The sequence below is a fragment of the Argiope bruennichi genome, chromosome 7 (assembly GCF_947563725.1).
Source record: "Argiope bruennichi chromosome 7, qqArgBrue1.1, whole genome shotgun sequence".
Classification (NCBI taxonomy): Eukaryota; Metazoa; Arthropoda; class Arachnida; order Araneae; family Araneidae; genus Argiope; species Argiope bruennichi.
The window spans coordinates 20,776,665-20,803,391 of NC_079157.1; the positions used below are offsets into that span (position 1 = coordinate 20,776,665).

Sequence of the window (26,727 nt, forward strand, 5' to 3'; positions counted from 1 at the left end):
AAGTCAGCGCACATCCGATCCTTATACAGGATGGGATTTTCATAAGGTGGATTCCCATGTGCGGGGTTTAATCAAGAAGCCCAAGAGGAACTCCTTCGTCCCTTCTATCTTTAATATTCAAAGATGACTGCACAGAATGCGGAATGAGTGCGCCCAGAACTAAATTATTCTGAAATAACCGAAACAAAGTAAAATCGCTCAAAAATTAGGTATTTTTATTTTGAAGGAACTGAAACGAATGAATAGTATTTAGTGACCATTCGCGAGCTATAAATTCTTCATTACGTACTTTTGTTTCAGATATTTCAGTTTTGAATTGACTGAATGATTATTCAAAGGGTGTTGAAAAAGTGATTTCAATTAAATGTTTTTCATTGCAATTTCGAAAGAAGTTAATTTCTTGTGATGTGCAGAATTCTATTGGTGTGGTAAGAAAGCTTTAAATTTGTCAAAAAAAAAAAAAAAAAAAGTGGGAATTTATTTTTTAGTTGTGCCTTCTTTTGTTCTCGTGCCATATATTCGATTCGTTATGTTGTAAGAAATAGTATGTTTGATACAGAATGCGCATTTATTATAGAATGTTTGATATTCAAACCTATATAGGAATTAAACCTTTGACTTTGAATTTAAGACTTGAATTAGATGCTTCATTTTTTAAAATTTTCAATATTTAGTAATTTTGTTAATTTCAAAAAGAAATGGGACGCGTGAGTTTCTTCAGAGTGCTAAGTTATTCATCGTTAACTTGTATACCAGTTTAAATTTTTACACTACATATTTTAAAATGTGTGTGAGACATGCGACTTGTTAGTAAGAAAAATGTTAAAACAAGAATTAAGAGGAGACAAACGTGCAAGATCATCTTTTAAATATTTCCTGTGTAACTTCCTTTTTTTTTTTTTTTTTTTTTTTGTGTGTGTGTGTGTGTGTGTGTGTGGATGAAAATGTTGCAAATAAAATATTTATCCTAGTTGATTGTTAAAATTTGTATTTTCAATTGCTGCAGAGTATTATTTCTAGAAATATAAATAATACTCGAATATCTTCAAATATCACATTACATTTCATTATACTTTATTCTACTATAAAACGTATTTCATCATAATTTCTTAATTTTTTTTTTCGTGGAATGTAAATTATTGGAATATGGTCTCGTATTTGTATGATGTTTTCATACTGATTGCATGTATCCTGAAATGACATCTTTTTTTCATCAATTTTAAGCCATCTAGAGTGTTTCGAAGCAATCGGATTCGACACCAGCTTTTCTATTTCTATCTCCATAATTCTCGGCGTATAAAGAAGTACTTGGGTTTTGAATTCATTGAATCAATGTTAAATATCTGTTCAAATTTGATATCAATTATATATTTCTAATTTGTCCTTTTTAAGGAAGTGAATTTCTTGTGACGTATAGAATTGTCTATTGATGTAGTGCAAGAAAGCTTTTATTTTTTTAATAGAAAGTGTGAATGTACCACATTTGTTCTCGTATCGTATATTGGATTCGTTTATGGTGTATGTACTTCATTTATTATAGAATGTTTGTTTATTCTATATCCAAGATAAACCCTTGACTGCCATTTTATGACCAAAATAAGATGCATAATTTTATTTTGAAAATTTTATTTATTAATATAAATACGAAATGGGCGCGCTGAAGAATCTTATGTCCCCAAGTTATTTTACTTTAATTTGTGTACACGTTTAACCTTCTTCAACGATGCATCTTAAGATGCATGTGGGACTGGCATCCTGTTAGTCTTTTTTATAAAAAAGGCTCGAGTAGAAATTTGGGAGACGGGTGTGAACGAATAACTTTTGAATCCCTCGGGTGTACTTTCCATGTTTATATCAATGGAATTCTCAAAGGATCAAAATAAAATGCGTATTCTTGCTGAGGGTTGAAATTCATGGTTACAGTTGTTAGAGAATATTATTTTTAGAGTTGCTCGTGGAATATCGAACGTATATTACATTCCATTCTACTAAAAACGGATTTCAATCATAGTTCCTTGTACTTGCTTTTTCGTGGTATAATTGGAATTCGGCCTCAAAGCTGCATGATATTTACATACAGTGCGCATATATACTGCAAGTTCATTTCGGGCTCTAGAATAATAATCTATCTAGGGTGTTTCAGAGCAGATGAAGATGGCTATTGGACTATGGCGTGCGGTGTGTGTAAAAAAATAAATAAATTACAATGTAAATTATTTTCGAGAAATAAGCAAGGATTTTGCCATGATGGAGACTATTTGTAGGTTAATAGACAGTTGCGAAGCGCAATGATCGCTCTTTGAAATATCTTTTATGCATTTTAATTCCTTAATCTTCGTACTCCTAAATCATACAGACATCGTAGTATGTTTTATTAACCTTTAAAATTGAAATTAAATTATTCAGCCACAACTTGGCACAAAAATTGCATTTAGTTTATATTTTTAATTGAATCAATAAGCCAACCCATTCCCGAAGCTAAATATTTAATCCTATTAAATAATTATAAAACGAAACTGGCGTTCTGGCATAGGGGCAGCGCATCTTCCTCATGATCTGGGCGTCCCGGGTTCGAATCCCGGTTCGGGCATGGTTATTCTTCATATCTGCGAGGTGTGTGAATGTGCCCCCCTGTAAAAAGGGGGTTGTGCAGGCGAATGTGCGAATTTCATCTTCATACGAGCTAGAAGTCAGACTTCTGCCCTCGGGTGCTCAGGGGTTTTTACCCTCAGAGGCTACTGCACCCCCTTTCCATGGTAACACGGACAAGACATTATCATCATCAATTATAAAACGAAAATGGTTAAGATTAAATGACCCAGTGTCTTTATCGGTGAGATTTCAGTCTACTAAATAACGAAAAGTGCTTTTAGATTTCAAAGGTCTTTATTTTAAGCAAATTATCTTAAGATCTTCTAAATCATGAGACTCGTAAATCTTCAGCAGCGGTAGTGTCGGCTGATGATGTATAGCCGAAGAATAAATTCAATATTTATAAAACTTCTTGCAAAGTAATTTGCATGCTTTCTAATGCATATTTTATTGGTGTATTATGAAGGAAGTAATGAGTTGAATGAAAACTTAGACAGCAAAGAAAAAATCTATTGATAAATCTTCTTGCTACACTCGTGAACAATGAGGAAATAAGGCCGGCTTAAATAACGAATTTTTACAAGATTCGTTTCCTAACAAACTTTTGAAATCGAATGTTTTTCTAATTTAAAGTATCTATGTTTGATATTGCGTTTCTGTTTGATATCCCGATTTCTGAAATCTTCTATAATTGTCCTATAACAAGGGTGTGTTTCTGAATTTTCAATACGTGTACACCTGAGGTCATGAATTCATTAGCTCGTGGATATTCTGTCGCAAGGCATATTTCGACTCCGAGCAAAAACGGTTTAATGTTCTTGCTGGCATTTAACATTTGTTGATTCGGTATATAATGAAAGTGGACAGTTGTTTTATCTGTTTCCTTTAAATCCTATAAATATTTTAATATAATTTCATGAAGTAACGTTTTTGATCATTCCTATTTTTAAGTGGATTTTTGTATAACCGAAAATTCAAAGGACTATTTCAAAAGGAAGACTACATTTCTATTTCATGAACTTATTAAATTGAACCTAGGTCCAGTATAATTCAATAGCGAATGAATTCAATTTCGCTGAATATTTCACTAACCACTTTTCTGATGCAATAAGAGTCGAAATTGCAAAGGCATGGATTTATTAAGAAACTGCCAGAATATCCAAGAAAGGAAAAAGTGATATCTAACTTAATTTCAATATTTCTTAATCCATTATGCATAAATGTTATCTAACCATTTACGAAAACATTTATACATAGATGAAACAACAAACGTGGATATAATTGTTATGGGCCACTGTAGGTCTTGGTCCACATTGGGCTGTCATGCCACTGATTGTAGTTTAAAATGTCTATAGATGGGTTTTGATCCATACATATGTCAAGCACTTCGGCAAATTGAACTAACGTCGGCTTAGATGACTATCCATACATGAGAAATCCAGTCATGAGAAACTGTGTGGTTGAGAAATGGAAATACTCGGACCAGAAAGCATCGTTAAGTACTTCTACTGGATTCATAATCGTGCATTTCTGTGAGAACTTAAAATCGTTAGGCAAATGCTGAAGTAGGCGTGCAACAACTCACTTTTACACTGAATATAGAAAATAAAAGAACATAACTGTCCCCTTAAGCAAGCTTTTTTAAATACGATTAAAAGATACTTTGTATGTTAATACGCATTCAGTATTGAAGCTTTGTCTGTAACCTAATTTGTTTTGTAATAAATCTTGGAAGATATTGATTGAATGAATTTGCGCCTCCCACAGTTGAAATATTAAAATAGGGAAAAAAATTTAGCTAAAACATCGATAATATATTCTTGACTATCCAATTATATAATAAGAACATAAGTGATTTAAAACTAATTTAATCCCACAGAAAATGAATCGCAATAAAATGTGTGCTACATTAAGAGAAACGACTTGAATCCGATTATAATGAGAAATATTGTAAGACGATGCATTAAGCGTTTTAAATTGCAAGGCCATGTAAAAATGTCCATTTCCACTTTAGAAAATCACCAGAATAGAATCAAATTTTAATCTGCTTCACGATTATACGAAAAATGCCACTTCCGAGAAGATTTCAAACCCGCCATATCCGTTAAATTTTATTTCCAAGGTGCCATTATCCTTCCTACTTTTTTCAAGGTCAATCTTTAAGTTGAGGGGATGGAAATAATACATTTATTGGAAATATGCGAGACATCTTTTTGGAATACCACTCCCTTTGTATTCTACAGAAATTGAAACAATGCACGCAGTATAGGTACAACATTTTTGGAGATCAAGGATGCACTTTTATGTATTATAAATGTCACACCATCCCCAGTTTATCTTGCACCGTCCTGCATATTTTCTTATTTTTAAGATGTCTATCGATGGATACTTTTAAGTTATATATTGTATCTGTACTTTTACAGCTAACTGTACTACGTCTGCTTCAATTTGATTGGAAGATTTTCTAATACCTTCACTGGACAACAAAACCAATGGACAACTATTGTCCTGGGTTGATAAAGATGGAAGAATATGACGACTATTTTGGAAAAATATCAGTAAGTAAGGGATGTCACCAATGTCGCTGTTTATTTATGTAAGCTTGTTAAAAAAATGTTTTCGAATATTCCAATAGATATTGAATATTCAGATCATGTATAGTTAATCAACCATGTGTCAGCTATATTATTCGTAAAAATACTCGTCTTATCTCTGAATCGCAGTATGTCTAAAGTGAAGAGAAGTTTTTATATATGATTTTATCTAGGAAAAAATTATCTTCCTCGTGCATATTCTATTTTATCCCCGTTTGGGAAGTATTGCCGAAGACAAGCGCATGCGTAATGGTTGGAAGATTTTTATATTTATAAATAGATAGCAGAATTTTTAATTAAAATCTTAAAAAACGGAAATTGTCTTCGTGCCAAATGTTCTCACAAACCGACTTCTCTTCCATCCACATAAAAATTAAAGGCGGACTTTGGCAAAACCATGAATGTCGTAAGCCAGGTTGCAACTCCGCCTCTAGTGTTTGCACGAAAAATGTAAACTCTATATGTTAAAATTGCTTTTCCCAGTGTATTCTTAAAAATACCAAGTTCATAAGCCATGGATATTTATTCATGCCAGATTGCAACATGCCTATAAAATTGGAATTTTTGATCCCATCTCTGGAAAATGCATGTCAACATATAAGAGCAATCGTTCTCTTATGCTTCTCGAATTTGATTAATCTCATTGTTTTATATATGTTCCAGTCGAAAACCAATATTTATTAACTGACGCCTATTTAATAATTTATTTGTGAACTTTTAATCTAGTGGCTATTATTTATACTTTTCAAAATGTTCAAGCCTAATATGGCTTTTTTTTTAGCATTTATTTTAATGCGAATTTTCAGTTAAAGAAACATTTAATAATTTGATCGTACATTTATAATCTTTATACAGCAGTAATATTTTTTTTAATCAAAAGTTGTTATCTTGAAAGAAATATTTCTCTGTAGAGATTTTTAACAAATTCATAGTTATAATTTACAATTGATGGTTGCAAATTTTTTCTCCAGTCATATGAAGCAGAAAATATTACCCACGTACTTTTTCCTTTGCAATAGTGACATTTTATTCATTCTTACTTTATTCATTAAGAATTTTTCAGGAGCTGATTGCATTTAAATATGAATTGAGATTTCTTATCTTCGTTTCTAATTTTTTGTACTTTAATTTTATCTGAATGTTTTATAAAATTAATATGTACAATTTAGCTGTGCAAAAACAAATAATGCTTCGTTACTCAACGCTTTGGGCCACGTGGTTTTTGAGCATATCTATGCATTTTTTTTCCCTCGAATAGCTCCGCGATTGAAGAAAGCTCGAGCACAATAATTTTTTTATTATGTGTCAACATCTGTTTTGTGTTTTTGCTCAGTGTGTGTCATTCTATTAAAAGTCTTACTTTAACATCTTTCCTATCATGATCTGATGTATTATGACAAATGTTATTCTTATTTTGTGCTTTATATAATCTTTTTTGGAACATTGCTTAGCATTTTTTTTTTTTTTTTTTTTTTTTTTTTTTTTTTTTTTTTGGAATTGTTACTGTTTTATATTTTATTATGGCAATTTAGAGTTTTCAGAAAAAGCAATCTTTACCTATACAATTTCTTTATTCCTTAATATGAAATCAGTTCTACAACTGACGATTTTGCAAATAAGAAAGTAGAACGATTTCTTGTACTATTAAAACAGCAGTTAGAAATTCCATTCTTTTTAAGAACTCGAAAAGGGTTTTACAAATACGAACGCTAAGCTCAAGAGAGACGTAATTTTTATCTTTGGAAATTATATATATTAATTTGCCAATCAAAACAAATTTAGATTCCACAAAATTGCCAGCACTTAAGGATTATGTTACAAAGTAAATGTTTTGTAAAAATATATACTTTTTTAATTCAGTATTTTGCATAATTGAACTTGATATTGGCGTTACCGAAACCTAGAAAATATTCTACACTTTAAATGTTATATTCTTATATCCTAAATATTGATTAAATATTTCTTACAAGAAACTGATTTATAATCTTGTAAATGTTTCTAGCTTAAACTTGATTGAATAATTTTGCGATATGATATTTAATTTGAATTTCAAAAAGAATAATCTGTTCATAACAAGTTTTGAAAAATTTGTTAAATTTCAGTCAAACCCAATATTTAAATTTCAGATAAATAACTTCCTTGTTTGTTCAGGAACACAGAATTATATATATATTTAAATTTATCTCGGAAATTTTCAATATACCAGTTAATGATGCTGCAGCTAGAAAGAGATTTGCATTGTATCTGTTCACATCGAGATATTAAAATTATTGATATTTGATTTAAAATTTTGAAATATATTTAACTGATATTTTTTCTATTATATTAAAAAATTTAATTTCTATGTTATTCCGGAATTTTAAAAATATTATTTTAAAACATTTTTGAAAAATCTCACAACAAACGCAGTCAAAAATAAAATCTATATATAATCTGATTCTATGGGAAGATAGACTATTGAAGAATAATGAAAAATGCTAGTGAGGAAGTTTTTAACTGTTCTTTCGGTTATTTGATTTCCAATCGTGTTGTTTCTTTTTAAATTATATTATTTCAAAATTGATCTTTATGTGTAATTCTATTAAATTTATTTTTCTTCATCTTTCATCTCGCTTCTATTTTTGATGAAATCGGAACTGTCAAGCTCAGGCGCAGTAGCTTAGAGATTTTCATACCTGACAATAGATAGCAAAATATTTGATTTACTGAAATTTTAAAAGCAGCTGAATTGACTACCTGAAACTGTACACATATATATATTTGCCCATTAAAATTGGGAACCACTATAGAGAACCATTCAAGACAAAAACTAAGATTTTTTATTGTTGTTGTTGTTCTGCAAAATAACGGGGTTTTTTCCTTTTTTTTTTTTTTTTTTTCTCTATAGTATAGTGAAAAAACAAGACAATGCATTTTTTTAATATATTTTTTTACTGCACGTTCAATTTTTGTGTGATAATTTCTTGAGACCAAAATTTGACAGAGCTACAATTTTTGCAAACGTAGCATGAAGCGAGGCACAAAAAATTAAAATCGGAACAGCGATAGTATTCAAGATAAACAACTATAATGCAGAGGGCGGGGGAGGGGCAATAGAAATAACACCTTAATTAGGGAGTTGGCGACAAACTCTTGGTGATAGCCGCCCAGCTAGATTCTTCAGAATCAGAAATAATATACATGGTAAAGTATCTACATAAATCTTGGATGCAGTTCAGCTATAGTTTTCGTATGAAAATCTTTTTATATTCAAAATATTAAGATTACATCGTTCTATATATGCTTAATATTTCACTTATTTTTATCGTTTTTGTTTTGATTCTGTAAACCATGGATATTCTTGTATATTTTCTATATATTCCTAACAGATCCCACAATGCCAGAAAATTTATTACTCGAAAAATTTTTTATCCCTTCGTTGGAAGACGAAACTTTGAAACACCTATTGACATGGGTCAATAGAGACGAAGGGATCTTTAAAATTTTCTGGCAAAACAAAAATTCCTTGAACTGGAAGGAAGATTTCCAAGTCTTCAAAGTAAGAAAAAAAAATTTTGTTTTGAATATTTGGAAAGAAAAGAAATATTGTTAATTATCCATATGTGTCTGTAACTTGCATATTTTATTGTGTATTAATGAAGAGTTTGGTTAAGTAACTTTTTAATTCAATAAATATTTACTGTCAAACGATATTTAGTTAATCCTTTTTATTAAAAATTTTTTTTTTAAGATTTTAAGTTTTGTGAAAATGGAATTTTGAATCGATAAATAAATAAATTTTGAAAAATTTCAGAAATTTTAATCCTCGACTATTTTACATTATTTGAGAAATTTTCATTATAATTATTTATTCATTTATTACCTTTAAAGTTGAGGACTTAATCCGAATTTAAAGGAATCAATATCATCAATTAAATCAATATTTGAAAAAAAAATATTCACTTGTTCATGAATTTTTAACTATTTATTACTTTGTTGATTATTCACAATTCTTAATTACTACTTCTTGGTATTGAATTTTACTTTTTGAAAAATTTTTTCCATGCGTCTGCTGATGAAAGATTGCTTATAAATATTTTCAAAGCTGAGGAAAATATTTCGTTGCATGTGATTTTTTTTATATTTCATTTGAATTTATTTTCTAGTAAAAACTCATTTATTATTTAGGAGTAGGATTTATTAAAAAGACGAAGGATAACTGGAAACGATCTAAAATATTATACCAACAGCAAGCACAGTTTTACGACAGCTATGTGAAAGCATAGCTGCGTAAATTTTTTTTAGTCTTCCGAAAAAAATGCGTTTTTTCAACTGGCAAATTATAGGCTTTGTGAAAACTTGCGTAAGTATTTAACATTTTCCAATTTTTTATTAAATTTTTAATAATATACCTATAATTAAGAAGTTAAATATTCATATAATGCAATTTCAATTTATTTTTAACTAAAAATTGCAGTATTTCAGTTAATATTTTTTACAATTCTAAGAAATGGTCGAATTCTGATTTTTTTTTTTTTTTTTTTTTTTTTTTTTTTTACTTGAGAGGCTTTAAAAAAACTGCTAAATTAATAAATTTATTTTAGGCTTGGAACTTCAACACTTAAATATAACTAGACGCTAATTTACAAAAATAAAAACTGAGATACGGACATTTTTATTTAATAGAAGTTGAAGATATTATTCAAATAAACAACGCCATTTTCTTTGTATTTTTATGAAGCAATTTAGATGCTTTAATAAAATGTAATTTTATGCGTATTTATATGTAAATACCACTTTCATATCCTAATTAAAAAATGCATTTTAATATCTAATTATTACAAATGTTCACATTTTTAAATTGCAAAATTATATTTCGAAATATAAAGCATATATACTGTAAAAAATCAGTATTAAAATATTTAGCATTAACTAAATATTTATATTTTAATGTAAAGATAAAAAAAAATTATCACTATATTGAAATTTAAAAAAATGATATTTGAGATTTTCTAAGGTGCTTAGATATGAGATTTAATAAAACTTCTTGTTTTTGCTTTTTTAATGAAATTGAATATTTTACCCAACAAAACTTACTGTACGTATCAAAAAATTTTTTTTCGGCATCCATTGGAAATAGACCAACAGCAAAATATCACGAGAACATTGGAGAGACTTATGCAAGTTTTCAAGGCCTTAGAGTAAATTTTATAATTCAAATTCGATTAAAGTACTAAAAATCATACTTAAATGAAACTTATAACGTTATTTTTTTCCCTTGCCATTCTTTTCTGATATATAAAAATTTAATTTTATTAATTTTTCATCCTTGCTAGCCAGCTGACTTAGGCGACTAGCTAGTATGCTGGAATTAACTCTGAATTTTTCAATTCATTCATTTATGTATTAAGGTTTCGTAATATCTTCTTCAGCTAAATATATTTAATGTTTCAAATTTGGAAAATCATTTTAGTCATAATATTTAAAGCTCCTTAAGCTGCTCTAGTGGTTTGTATGATGCATTTCAGAAACTTTCTGTCAGCTTCTGTAAAAGTTGAATAATTAATTCAATTTTAATAACTTTTGTTTCAAATTAAAGTTAAAATTTTATAAAGGCTGACATAAAATTCATCAGGGAAGTTAGTTTTATTGCATACACTAGGTGTCTCTGATTTTCCATCACAGCTGTAAAATTTAAATTGTACCGTTGAAAAATATGTGTTTAGAAAACAGAAATGTTCAGATATACAATTTTATGTGCATTACAGAATATTTCTTTTTACTATTATTCATGCGATAATTTGCGCAATTATTCAATAACACTTTCTCTGATCACCGTTCACTTCGGTTCTCCTTTTAAAAGAATTCACACGACGCGAATAATATTGGTTTATTTCGTTTCAGAACTTAAAAGTGCTTCTGAAATAATTAAAAATTTTATGCAGTCCTTTAGTTGCAATGAGTCATATGCAGTGACAAATGTTTACAGTCCAACTTTTAAACAAAAAAAAAAAAAAAAAAAAATCAAAACTGTGATAATATGCACTTTAATTCTTTTTTGTGATGCAAATAAATATTTAAGTGATTTAAAAATATAGAAATATTTTTTTTAAAATATATCCATTGGAAAAATAAAGCCAGTATAATATTTTCGTACCAATTTGAAACAGTTCTGAATTGGAGAAAATGAGAAATTTTGCTAGTAGATGCCTTTAAAATTTTTATTAGATTTATAAATAAACTTTCCAGATGTCTTGTATGATATCATTAAATATCAGATTTAACTCGTTTCATTTGTCTCTAGCCTTCGTTCTGTTGAATAATTTGATATTTTCATTATTTTGCCCGGGCGTGAATGTATGGAAATGACACAACCAGAAGAAGCAGCATGGCTAGAAGCTGCTATGCTTTTATTAGAATTTTCCCAGACTGCGAGAATTTCCCCAACATCAACAGAAGGAAAAAATATTTTATGAAATACAGGTACATAAATCACAATATTACTTATTTTGATATTTATCGATGAAAGAATTCACTGTTCTAAATAGGGAACTGAAATGTTTTAGGCGTCAATTACGTCCTTCAATTACCCTTTTTAATCCTCAGAACGCGTTACTATGTAGACTCGGTAAGTGCGCTTTTTCTAATGCTTGTTGGACACGTTTTCATTTGAATCGAAATAAAGATGTCTGTTTTCCAATTGCGTTGTGAGAATGAAGTCGGTTTTGTAGTTGCATCCAAGGGGCGGTTAGGGCGTTGTTAGCAGTCAAAATACAAGGATTTGCTTATTACGTATCCTGAGGCTTCCTGTATTATAACAATGTAATTACATGTGATGATATTTTTGAAGTTGGAAATTATTAGGATAGTTAATATAAAATATAAAATTTTTTGAATACAACTCAATTGACCTGGCTTAGTTGCCGGCTTACTCTTTTTTTAAAAAAATTTCGGATTTGTGAGGACTTGGTGAGTCTACCAAGGATTAAAAGTATTAGTTTCTTTCTTTTTACTGTTTAATTTTCAGTTTAATGATAATTATTGATACATTGAGAGTAACTTATTCATTGAGAAGTACCTCTATTGCTAAGGAATTGTTTGAGGTACAATCCGATTCCAATTTTTTCGATTCTTTAAAAAGACCTATTGTTACATTATGAATCTTTGGGAGAATCTTGATTGTGTTTTTATTTCTTTCCGAGATTTTTTTCTATTTTTGCTAACTATATGATGAAATAACATACATTGAAATCGGCTTCAGACTATTATTAGTTTCTCCCTTTTTTTTTTTTTTTTTTTTTTTTTTTTTTGTCGTTTTTGCTTCTCGTTCATGAATTCAACTTGGATCAGACGGGTTTATTTGTAATGTTGAAATTTTACTATAGGTGTCTCATTAATACGATTTGCTGGGCATTTGTGATATTATATCGTAGAGTTTGACATGGAAATACTATAGTTCAATAATTGCGACAATTATCAATTAAGTGATAAATTTCCTTTATTATTTGAGTAAAGATTTTCTTAATACGGTAGGTGAATGATTTAGACATTAATTAATTTATTCAAGGAAAACACGATTTAATAATCCAATAAAATTATTAAAAATGATTTTAAAATGCGTTTAAGTTCTATCATAGTATTAATCTCAAAAAACACGATTATGTTAGTAATTTGACAAAATTGGAATATGGATATTTTTATTGAAAAATGTGTTTCCTGTGGAGCAACTATAAGAGAATGAGGAATAGAAAACGGGAGATAATCAAATTACGCAATAATAAACATGAAGTAAAGGTTCATTAACTTTTAGTGAAAATGAAAATTAATTATAAATGAGATTGATAGTGCCCTTTGCATAAATTTTTAATCTTTGTGTGGCACTATTATGATTTGTTTCCCACCTGACTTTGAAAGAAAAGAGATGTAAGTTTGTGAACTGAAAATTGGAATGAGGGTTATAATTAGTTTAGTTAATTAGTTTTGCTTACCTTTCTTCAATGCATTAGAAGAACATTCATAGTTTTGTATAAAATCCTTTTCACTTCGCGCAATTTCAAAAAAAATATTCGTCATTAAGTACTTTTATGTCAATGAAAAAAATTTCTAGAAAAACATTTTTATAGAAAAATATATAAACTACTTTTTAAATAATTTTTTGTTTTTATTTTATATTATTTTTCAAACTTTTAATCTGTTTTACAAAAAAGGAAACATGTACTCAAAAATAACATTTAATTTCATCGCAAAGTACTTGTGTAAAATCACATGCTCTGAAGAAATAAAAAACGATATTCTATTTAGAACATTTTAAAGGTTATCAGCGATTTTTTTTTGCACTCTATATCATTAAGTTATTTGTAGATATGATGCATGCATATGAACTTTATTGGAAATATGTATTGAAATGAATACCTCGAATTTAAGTATATAAAAAGCACACCTTTTACAGCTTGCATATATATATGCGTGTGAGAGAGTTTAACGTATATTTTTGAATATTATGAAACTTGTTTTAATAAGGAAATTTAATTTATTACAGAGGCACATCTTTTATGCTTATACCAACAGTGGCACTTTTCTAGATGTACTTGTCTATTGTATGAATCCTCTCTATATGTATATACCTCAAATTTGCATTGTATATTTTTATAAGATTTTAATTTTTATTCCTTTTTTTATGTGTTTGTAAAAACTGTTCCATTCATAAAAATAAATCTTCGCTATGACATTCTGTTTAAAAATGGTCGTTTTCTTTTATTGCAAACATTTGCCTATGCCCTTTTTCATAATTTGGAATTTTTGGATTTATGGTTTCTCCTGAGTTTCTCCATATTTAGTAGTAAGTTAGACTGCTGCTGATCCACAACCGAACATTTTCCACAATTTGCACTAATTGGAAAAAGAATATACATTTAAGCATTAAAAAAACCGAGAAACATATATATAATTAGTGCAATAATATTATTGCTGTATTGTCATTGCTGTTATTAATTTTAAGGCGAGTCTCAAATAAAGGAGTAATGGAAAAATGTATGTATTTATTTCTTAGAATCCAAGATTTGAAAAAAAAATATACCCAGATTTTTCTGAAATTTACCTCTTCCAAAATAACGATTGCCTATTATTTTTATATCTTTAAATGATGAAGAAAACAGGGTATGCAGATTGAACACATCTCTTTTGCCCCTACTGATATTAAAATTTGAATGGGTATTATTATTTTACGAAATATGCAAATTTTAGAAAGCAAGATGATAAAAACCTTCTTCGTTTTGATCTTCTTCGTGTATATATATTATATATATGGCAATAAGCAAGATGACATCCAGTCAACAAATGAATGCATTTGGTTAAAAAATTCATATATATCGAAAATTCTGATTATAAAATTGTATATTAAATTTCATCTTTCAAGTTCTTTGCCTTTTTAGGTGAGAGTGATGCCATCTATAGATAGGGAAAGACAGGTTTCAGTTCAAATTTCGATGGCAGTGTAAAACTTTGAAGTTATGCGAATATAACCTAACAGAATATTGCAATTAAAAAAAATCATAATCTGTCACAAATACTAAAATAGATTTTTTTTTATATTTAATATTTCAAATCAATCACATATAGAAACACGTCAAGTGGTTTATTACATTTTCTTTTGTCTAACAGTTTCTGTTCTACAGAAGATACAGATACGAGCACTTAGAGAATTTTAATTTCTCATCATGAAGCTAAATAATTGTTTAGGCGTTTCGATGTACATGATATTCGAAAGATAAGCGAAAAAATAAATAACTAAATACCTCACGTTTTATGGTACAAGAGATTTAATTTCGTTTAGTGAATTTAATGACTCACTTTATAATGGGTTAGTAATATTACATGACTAGCAATACTTTACTATTGGTAAATTTGTGAGGAAAATACCATGACATAATATGCAATCCCCGATATTATGAGCTTCATCTGATTGAAAGAACTGCTTTTGAACAGAAACTTCCACTTAAAATTTTCATATAAGCACGTACGCACCTCAGATTTAACGAGTATGAGACTAATGTCCGCAACAGATGTTTAATTGTTGAAAAGATGTTGTGTTTGAAAAGATAGTTTAAATGAATACGACTTTAATTGTGACAAAGGAACAGGGTCCAGTCATTTCTTTGAATAGAAGCATTTTTATCCCATGCGTTGTATACATTAAATTATGTCATATGATATTGGACATTTTACTGTTGGAATTAACACAAACTTCACCCCTACTTTAGTTTTCTATGTATGTTCGAGAAAGAATCATTCTGAAGCGAGTTTTTTTTCCATCCCTTAACATCAGAACAAAATAGGAATGTACCATTACATATATACATAATATCGTGCGGTTTAAATTTCTCAATAAATTACTATAGAAACAAGTAATTAATTAAATGCTTTCCTTTCTAACAATTTGCACAAAATCTTTATCGATAAAAAATTTAGTTGATAAAATTACTTATCAAATTACATTTGCCAAATTGTTGCGTTTTAAACTTACCGCATTCAGAAAGATGCGAATCAACAGATGATAAAACATTTGAGACGCTCACTATATTTAATGTAGAACCTCTAATGATAATTTTCCTGAAGTCATCACCTTATTACGTAAATTCATGTAACTAAATTCCTTCATGGGTTTTTTTGAATTATCTTAAAAAAAAAAACTCCAATTCAAAAATATATGAAGGGAATATATGAAGTGAGTATATGACGGAAAAATTTTTTTTAATATTTGAAATAGTAAGAAATGCGCAACATTATTTTAAGAGAAATAAAGTGTAATATATCTGAGAAATATGCATTTAAATGAATCAAACTAATTACTATCCTCCTTTCATCTACATGAAACTAATATCATTGCTGTGCTTTTCAAATGATACCCAGATTTATTTCCGATTGTCCTGAAAGTTTGATGAGCGTCGAATGCCCGATTGTTACGAAAGTTCGATCAACACCAGTGAATATCAAACTTCAGACAAATAACTGATGTATCAAAATATTAAAAATTATATTTATTCCAAATACAAAAAATGTAGAACAAATACATATTATAAAACTGAATTAACACAATTTTTCAATAGCATGAAATTTTGAATATATTTATGTATATATATTCTTAAATATAAAAGTTTAAGAAGTAGAAACCTGTAAACAACACTGTAAGCGAAAGAATTCAAACTTAAAAAAAAGGGGGGAGGGAGGATGTACATTCTGCTGTTCTCGATTATTCATCACTGTTTCCAAAATTGAAATAAATCAAGTAGATGGTTATCTATCATCTCATTAAAAAATGTATCCCCATGGATAGCGATGTCTCGGAAACAAATCGGAAGGTAAAGTCAGAACTTATACCTATCGGTCATAAAAAATCAATGTCTCTAATCAGTAGCGAACACTCAAGTTAGTATTGAAGAGTGTGGAAAATCATTCAGTCATTGCTCTAGGGGTCGCATCTATCTTTGGAGGTGATTTGTTTTCCATTGTGCATTCCAGCGTCATTTGCGATGGAAGAAAATTCCCTTTTACTTATTAAGAAGAAAATTCACTTAAACAAGTGATCAGTGTTTAAAAAAAACATCTATCAACTGACTCAATGAGTGAAAGTCAAGATTCATATTCTGTACTTTTGATTTTATTTTAAATTGAATTTTTCAATTACAATACAATTGCAAATGATATTTTCATATTGTTATTTAAAATATTATGATGTGTTTTTTTTTCATATCTTTTATTTAAAATTTATTCATAATATTATAATTTGTTGAATTTGAAATTTATGTTTTATTAAAATCAAGAAAAAGGATTTCCTCATATAAATTTATTTTAATTAAATTTATCTAACTCTAAGTTTTTTAAATGAATCAATAAATAAAAATAATGACAAATGATATCAGAGAAACTTGGTGAGTATGTCCGAGGAAATGTGTTACACCTCAGATTGTAATTAAAGTATATTCTGGTATTTATTGTGTAAGATTGCTTTTTGTTTATATGTTTTTGTTTGATAATATGCATACAGACCTTGTGAAAGAAAAAAATTAACAGACCAAGTTTTTTATATACTTCATAATGGCACATGATAATTAGAAAATGTAGTAAATGCCTCAAGGGAAATTGTTACTACTATGACAGTCATTAACCCTTATGTCCATCATTTTTAAATTAGTTTTATTAAACGATTTTTATTACATGATTTTTTTAAAAAAAATTTTTGTTTTTTATAGTACAAAAAGCTATACACAAAAGAAGCTATATACATTTTTTTTTTTTTTTTTTGCTTTTCTTTAAAAAAGCAATCTTGCCACGATAAGGGTTAAACTACCCTTATCGTGGCAAATCCCTTATCGTATGTTTACAAATACAAATATATATTTTTTAAATTATCCAAATATTTTTTAATTATTATTTTCCAAATATTTATATCATAAGAGTATTTTTAATCTTGTGTTTGTCACATTCATTCACAAGTGTTTTATTTGAAATCTTTAAATTTGGCATTTATTACTTTTAATTCTAAATTTTTTCATTTGATATTTTTGAATTTTGCAATTATTATTTTCATTTCAAAATAATTTATTTCAAACACATGAATCTTACATTTATTTACATTTCCAAAAGTTTCATATGAAACCATTCAACTTTGCAAGCATTATTTTCATTTCAAACGATATTTTTGAATCTTATATTTATGGTTTCAGTTCTAAGTGTTTAATTTGAAATATTTCCATTATAGAGTTACTATTTTCATTTGCAAGTTTTTATTTGAAGTTTGAAACTCTTATATTTTCTATGTATTGCCCATTACTTTATTTAAAATCATAATTATATTGATATTACATTTGGGTGAAATCATAGAAATATTGATATTTTATTAAATAATTCAATATTTCATTTCTAATTTAATAATCTTGTTGAGTCGGACTTCTTAGCATTTAAGAATAATATAGGCAAATATAAGATAGACTGTCTTTATTAAATTAAGTTCATCAATTCAGTTTTTACAATAAAATGGTCAAAAATATCTTTGTGAATAATATGATATAAATTTTTAGTATTTTGTTATAAGTGTTGAATATTTAGGCTTATATAATATTTTCACAAATATAATTATTGATCTTTTTAAACTTGTAATATAAAATGATGAAAGGAATTTCTGTATTAATGTGAAGGTAAGGAAAATTTAGGCATCTCTAGTAATAAACATTTAAATATTACCTCCATTTTTCTTGTTATTAGTTGTTAATGAATGTGTACAAAGTAGTTCCTATTCATTTATATGAAACATATATTCTCTGAATGTAATTTCATCTGCATGAAAAAAAGAGAGTAGAGGATTTCATATAAAAATAAGAATCGTTCCAAATGCAAAAAAAAAAAAAAAAAAAAAAAAAAAAATCTTTTAAAGCAAATAACTTTAAGGGCATTATCAATTTTTTAACTTGTTGGGAATTAAATGTTATCATTAATGATTGCATATTAAATAATTCATATTTCGTAAAAAAATTAATAAATCTTGTAGAGGATAAATTTAAAATTTTTGATAAGATTTGTCCAAGAACTACTTAATTGTATGTAATTAATTCCAGTACAATACATTTGTTCTCCTGGCATGCTTATTTTTTCATTCCTCTCTTGTCTTTCATTTCCATTTGCATATAAATTTATCCATCATTCAGATGATTTAACCTCTTAAAAGTCCATTTTTTTTCCTAATCATGGTATATCAAAATAATTTTAAAATTAGAATCGGTAAAAGAAAATTGAATTGTTTAGCTTATCAGACTAATTTAATTTGGTTAATTAATAATTAAGTAACAAATCAAGATCCGCAATTTTGTGCGAGAAATGGAACTCAAGTATTTAAGTTCTTGTCTTTTGTCAGACCTTATGCCAATCTCTATAACTTCATAGAACAATTGATGAATTTGGTTGGAAGCGTAATGTCTATGGTTCTAGAAAGTGTAAATATTTCCTGATCCTATTATAAATCAGAAGAGTCTGGAAAATGTTATTAATATTACCGATTTGCGAACAACAGAATGAACAGTTCCTGTCTCATTCTAAGCATATGTTTTTTAAACCAAACGATAGAGATTATAATAATTTCTTATTACTTAGTGAGATTCACATGAATCTTTTCATGGACAATAAACTACTTGATTTCCAAGCCACGAATTGCTTCAAAAATTCAAAATAGCATAATTTAGTGATGAAACTAACTTTAAGTCTTTTGATTGTGATTATTTGATTATTCAGTTGATTTATTATTTGATTCAGTCGATAATTTGATTTTGATTATTCGGTATGTCGTTGAAAAAAAATAATTTCTAAAATAAACTCATTCTTGTTTAGCTATAAACATACTGATTAATAAAAATTGCAAGATTAAAACTGATAAACAAAACGGACTCAAAAATTCTGGAATAAAAACACAATAACTTTTAAAATTAAGACTTTACCCAAAAAATTGAGAAGGTACTACATATAAAATACAACTGGGTGAAAAATTTTTTATAAAAAACAATTTATTGAAATCAATATTAGCTGAAATTGATAATCCTCACTGACGAATCGTTTCATTTTTAGAAATACTGTATAGAATAATTTTTTTGTCCTTACACATATTTATAATTAAGTTTTGTATTTCCCTTACTTGTATTTTGTAAAGACATGTGATTTCTGAATGTGAAGTGAATTGCATTTTTTTATATGTTAAAACTTGTTCGAGATTTTTTTCATGTATAATGAACAAATGAATGTAAATAATATTTTAAAATTAGAAAATAACCTGCCCTTATGTGTTTCTTTTGTACTTAGCCAAATATGCACCTATGATAACAACAGTGCTCAGTTAACTTCATATACAAAATGAAACATTTTATGAATAATGTTACAGTTTTAGAGCAAACATCTTTTTTAATTACAAAATTACATTACACATTACATTTAATTACATTACAAAAGCAACAGAAAGTTTTAAACATATTTTTAATAACGCCGAAATCAATTTTACAAATTACGGAAATGAGATTGACATTAATTTCAGTAGTGAAACCTTCTAGGCAATGATGACTCCTACAAAGAATAAAACAAAAATAAGTTATGTCTAAGGAAAAAGGTTATTTTTTAATTAATGGTAAACAATTTTACTTTTAAAATTCACATCATTAACAAATTAAAATATAACCATTTACACATAACAAAAAAATCATAAAAAAATTGAATTCTCAAAGCAAACAATCGTGGCATTCATGGTTTAAAAAAATATCTAATGAATTAATGAATTTGTGTATTATTGGATATCTTGAATTCTGAATATAATCTTTTATACGAACGACAGCAAAATTTGTCATAGAATTGATATCATAGTCACAAATCCTATACCCAATTTCATTTATTTAATTCATTGCATCTTTTCTGTAATCGTGTTTGATATGTATATACGTTATAGATTCTAAACCTAAGCATCTACAATTTATATATAAAACTTGAAACAAATTTTAACTATCTCGCTTTTAACATTTTTTATGATAATTTTCATTCGTCCCCGGATAGCCGGAAAGACAGATTTCTTTTGAAAGGATTTTGTAGAAAATAACCCATAAATTTAATGTAAATGTCATATAAGAAAATTTCATTTTGTCTAATTCTAAATTTCCAGATATAAAGTGGCATGAATGTTAACATATATTTCAATTTTTTTCAAGCCCAGAGAGATCTAAAACGTCAAGTTTCTATAAATTTAAAATTCCTTTTTTTTTGTATTTTTTATTTTTTTTAAATTTTTTTTAAATTTTTTTTTACCCTTCTTACAGGAGAAAGAATTGAAAAAAGTCCATAGTAGGGGCAGTAAGAATTCTCCAAGATTTATTTAGGCGCTATACATTAGCAATGCTACTGGACCTTCAGTAATAGTTCCGTTGCTATAAATATTTTTCCGGCTCAACTGTTCGGAGGAATGAAGAATAAGGATTCCATGGACCCTCTTCTGAGAAACTATGTATCCATATTTTTCGAAATCTTACCCAGAGTTACTCCCAATATATAAAATTCAAGTCAAGAATCAAATTAAATATTACATCCTCTTAAGGAACTCGATGTTGCTAGAGCAAATGCATTTTTAAGTAAATAAATAGACATTTAGTTAGGGATTTTTAATATTACGAGTTCAGGTGAAGAAAAAATGTGAATACTATATACCAGATCTTAAACCCTTTCTTACTAGACTGTTCAATGTTCTATTGCGTAGAAAGGAGGTATTTAAACTTTCTAAGAGATACTGAATTGTTGAAAATTGTTAAAAGATACATACCTCAAATGCTAGAATTTCCCTTAACTTTACCAGCGTTTCGGATACAATCTGAAAGACGTCGAGCTAAAAAGGAAAAAAAAAAAGAAAATTTATAACAATTTGTGCAAAAATTTAGAAGAATTTTCTCATGGAATAGAGCATTTGTTGAACAAATCATTTTGAAACGTTTTTTTTTTTTTTTTTTTTTTCGAGTTACTTGGAACATGTTTATTACAGTTCAGTATTATACAAATGGTTATTTATTCTTTGTACTTTTTTTGTTACTCACTCTAAGCTACATAATTACAGAAGTTATTGTCGTTATCGTCAGCTATGTAAAATGAATTAAAATCACCAGGAATGGCATCACTAAAAGTTACTCCTACATTCTCAAGAAAAATTTTTTATTCCTGCTCTCCCATATAAAACTTTGGACCTTGTCTAAGGTTTACTCCAATGCCACGAAGCTCGGATTTTTATTTTCAGTCATAAGGTTTTAGGGTGTTGGAATATAGTAAAAAAAAGTAATTTTATATATTAATCGATTTCCATTGATGAACAATTGTTTACAAATAGTCTTTTAACGAGATATCTTTAAAGCTTAATCGTTGTCATAGGTTAATGCACAAATATCAGAATTAAGCCATTTTACAGATCAATTAAAACTAAAATGTTTCACAGAACTGCAACTATAATCACAAAATGTCATACCATATTTCATTCATTTCAGTCCTTCGTTTATGGGTTCTCATTTACATCCAAGCAAAAATGTAGACTGATGGACTAACAACACTTTTATTTCATTCAAAATTTGATAAGGATTTAAACTTTTGATGCCAAAAATTTAACCGAATTTCATTTACCTACTTTGTTTGGAGATTTTGAAGTTGTTTTTATGTGCTTGCAACAATACAGAATTGCAGACGGTCCTCCATTTAGATACTAATCAAATGTATAAAATTTCACCTGCCTAACCCTTTATATTTTGTAGGTAGCCTGCTCACTTTATCTCAGACATCTGGACAGACAGATTTCCTCTTAATGGTTTTTAGGAAATTAGGTATTAGGGATTTCTATCAAATTTTATTAGTCTAACAAAGAAATAAAATAATTAATGTTGTTCAAGAACAAACACTATTTCAAAAATGTTTTTCTCGGTTTCAGAAAAGCTTAAAGCGTAGAATTCGTCAAAATTTTGAGTTCGATTATTTTTGAAAATGACAATGCTTTCTTTTCACGTATGAGAAAGTATAAATGATTTACAGTAAAATTTATCTTATTTTGTCCTATCTGTTCAAATATCTTCAAATATAAGAAATGACACGCCTTTTTCGCATTTGCGCCTAGTATATAAAAGATAAATCCAATAAGAATTTTTATCCAGAATCATCATTTTTTATGCAACTGGGCATATAAAATATAGATTTCATTTTTTTTCTCAAAACCTGATTTTTTAATTAAGTTTTTTAAAAAAATCCCTTACAAAAAATCTGATTTTCTTGAATATTTGTAATATGAATATTATCTGTAATTCAGATTCCGCCAGGCAATTAATGTTTTGAACATTTCCTCTGAACTTTTAACATGGAGACATCAGTAAAAACAGAATCTTATGAAATTGTAACCTTTTGTTGGCTACATTTCTTTTTAATAATAAGGCAAGAGTTGATTGATATTCATTTATTAATGGTACTAATTTGAAAATAAAAATATTGAACACCAAAAACTGAAACACTTTTATGATTAAGTCTGAAGTGCATAATTGAAAACTACTTTGATAAATATTTTAGATTAGAGCAAGAATATATTTTGATAATTACATAGTATATTCATTTCTATGAATATAATATTTCTTAATGAAACTACATAAATAATTGCGTAACTTCCGTTAATGACATAAATATATTATACTGTCATGCCTCAAAATCATGTGCGCTTGTTCAATTTGCAAGTATATAAAAATATGCTAAATAAGAAAGCAATGTAATAATGCCTTAAAAAATCAACTATATCTAGATCTTCTCGTATTAATATTTAAAATGGTTAGAACGTGTATTTAAAATCAGGTGTAATTTTATCTAAATATATAAATTTCAATTGCCCGGAATTGTGTTCAATGGCGACGGAATTCGAAGTGGTTTCTGTTCAAATATTAAAATTAAATCCCTCCCAAATACATATTAACATTAGTATGTTGATTTACCAAGAAAATTTTATTTGCTTCAAATACCATAAACTGAAATCATGAAAATTTGACTTTAGAAACTTAGAGTTTCACTACTAAAAATTGCAAATAAGCCGAAGAGCAGATTGTCTAACAAAATGACACCAGCACATAGCATTTCACAAGAGATTGTACTACAATGGAGTAATAAATTTTTTTGCGAAAACTTAGCATTCGACTTTGCTTTCCTGTTTTGCAAAAACATCCGCACTAAAATTATTCGCACTTAATAATAATGTTCAATTACTTAATGGAATATTCCTCAAAAAATTATAAATAAATAAGAAATTAACTGAACATTTTTCTTTTGATTTTTTACATAGTTATAATGAAGAATATTAATAAAATTTATACGATATTAAAAACTTTACTTACATCGGCATGGGACTCCAGAACTTCATACTGAACAGGATCTTCATTGTCTTCAGTCACACTTATTGCTTGACTGTTATCAGTGCTCGTTGAGCCCAAGTAAATTTGCTCGGAGAAAGCCTGAGTGGAAAATAATGAAACAACATTTTGTAATTCAAAGCAAAATATTCATATTTCAAAAGACTTGCAGCAAAATGTATTGAACAAAAAGTAGAGCATCTGAAATGTATATACGATTCAGAATATTTGATGTTTAGTATTATATTTCGTGCGCTTTTGCAAAAACGTATAGTTAAAATTACTTCAACCTATTTCTTACACGCTCGAATGCTTATGAAAATTCTTGAAAAGAAATTTTATTGTAAAGAGAGAAGATTATGCAAAGCAGTTTGTAGCATCTTGAGGATGATCCCTTTTCCCATATTTCCATACGACATTTGCTAATTAAAATTAAAACTATTTTCATAAAACTATTTCATCCAGCTATTTACTCAGTAAATCATTTGCTTCAGCAATTTCATTATAATAATTTTGAAATGAATCGAAACGTGAAACCCTTTCTTCAAAATAGCCATACAGCTGTCTGATATTCCAATATTTTACATACTTATAACATGGGTCATTTAATCAAAAATAAGCACGGAAGCCATATTGTCCATAAAGGAACTCAAAAAGCATTTTTTAAACAGCACAATTTGTAATAGTGCAAATATGATTGCAATAGGTTTGCGGTAATTTATTTATTCATAATTCGACCGAATTAAACATTCGAGTATAAGTGAACTCAATAATTAACAAGAATTATGAAAAAAAAAAAAAATACTATAATTCCCACTTAGGTTAACAAAGAAATTTTTTTTTCTTACTTTTTTATTAAATAATTATCAAAACAATTATTAAGTATCCAAAAAGAAGGATAAAAAAATTTTTTTATTTTCGCAAGAATTGAACTCGCATCCTTCACCTTCAATTTTACCGATTGAACTACTGCCTGTTGTTTTCAATTTTCATTATAAACTGCTAAAACTCTATTTAAAATATTAAAAATTAATTAAATTTAATTAATGAATTTATATTTGAAAAAAATTGTATTAACATCAAGTGTCATCCACTACAAGTTTAAAAATATGTATTTCAACTTGAGTGGACGAATGAAAAGTATTTTATTAACAATTGAAAATTTGAACAAGATATATAAATATGAATAGGGAGGGTGTGAAGTGATAGTAGGAATTGAAAAAACGTGAAGAGTTATTCAAGCAAAATGTGGCACACACGCTTAGAATCTAAAATATAGCCATCAAATTTTGAAAGAAATGCTTCAAAGTTTATACTTTTGCATACATGTAAAGGGGATGATCTAAATCACTGTTGAAATACATATTTTTACAATGGATTTAATAGAAACGTTAGATTTACGCCAAAGATCTATATTTCGTAACTATCGTTCACTAATATGAATGATTGCATTTCTTCTTCATCCAAAATCCACAATATTCTGAGAGAAAACAGGGATAAATTATTTATAGGAGATCATAGTAAGAACTTTCGGGAGACAATTCTCTCCTTTTTTTTTGGGGGGGGGGGTGAGTTGAGGTAGTAGTAATATCATTAGCGATGAAAACTTGTTTTTTCATACAAAAAAAAAATTGATTTGAAATCAGAGAACATTCAATTGATCCAGAGGCGTAAGGAGAATAATAGGTTTCTTGCATTTAATATACAATTAGTCGTCATCAGTTTTTTTTAAATATATTTGAAGACAAAGGCGTGGGCTTATTTTCCCTCCTATTTTTGTTACTTCATTTCAAAAAATTATATAAACACGTTAATTTTTATTCACTCTAGTTCCACATAAAATTGGCCCCCTTGCTTCTCGGTCGCTTTAATACTGAAACGATGATTTTCGAAATATAAAACGGTTCCTTTTTGTTTCGCGTAATATAATTAAAATACTGTTCGTTTCAGTATTCTGAGATGACCCCTTTTCGACGTTTCTTTATCACTAAGGGGCGAGACACGGAAGGATGTGCGCCATTTCAGGAAGTTACTTTATTGCTAAATGCAAACACCCCTCCTTTTCTCTCACCCCTATTTTACCGAACTAAACCCATCTTAACGCGGAGGGTTTTAAGAGTTTGTTTTCAAACAATATGTTTATGTATTAAATTAAACGCTATTTGTTAGTTCCTTTGTTTGAATTTTATATAATTCCACATCTCTTTACGTATTTCAACAATTTTAGACGGAGATATTTTAGAGCACCTAGAAAGATTAACTGCACTACTAAAATATTACAACACCAATCTAAAGGGGCAAGAGGAGTCTGGAAGGAATTTAAGCTTTTTACGTCATAACTTCAGAACTTATTATTACACAAAAACTACTTTTATATTGTCTTAAGTTTTAAAAAGTGGCTTTTACGTGACAAATTTTACTTCTATTTGATTATTTTTCTAATATTTTTTTAAAATCTCTTTAAATCTTTTAATCAATTTTTTATCTACCTAACAGCTTTAATCAAATTTTTAATATTATTTTTTTTAAAAAAATTTTGATGATGAGTTTTTTCTTTATATTTTAAAAATATTTTACTGCTTAGTTAAATAAATTAATAATACGCTTCTGTTAATGTTAAAATTTTCGTATTA

The 26,727-nt window shown here is 27.8% G+C and overlaps 1 long non-coding RNA gene across 2 annotated transcripts; it reads left to right on the forward strand.

Moving 5' to 3' along the window:
- Positions 1-331: 331 nt before the first annotated feature.
- Positions 332-13,767, forward strand: LOC129974851 (uncharacterized). Of its 2 annotated transcripts, XR_008784980.1 has the most exons (6): positions 332-428; positions 5,016-5,150; positions 8,555-8,724; positions 9,354-9,528; positions 11,470-11,648; positions 13,705-13,767. It is a non-coding gene; the product is annotated as an uncharacterized LOC129974851 (long non-coding RNA). The 2 variants fall into 2 exon arrangements; XR_008784981.1 differs by lacking the exon at positions 9,354-9,528.
- Positions 13,768-26,727: the final 12,960 nt, after the last annotated feature.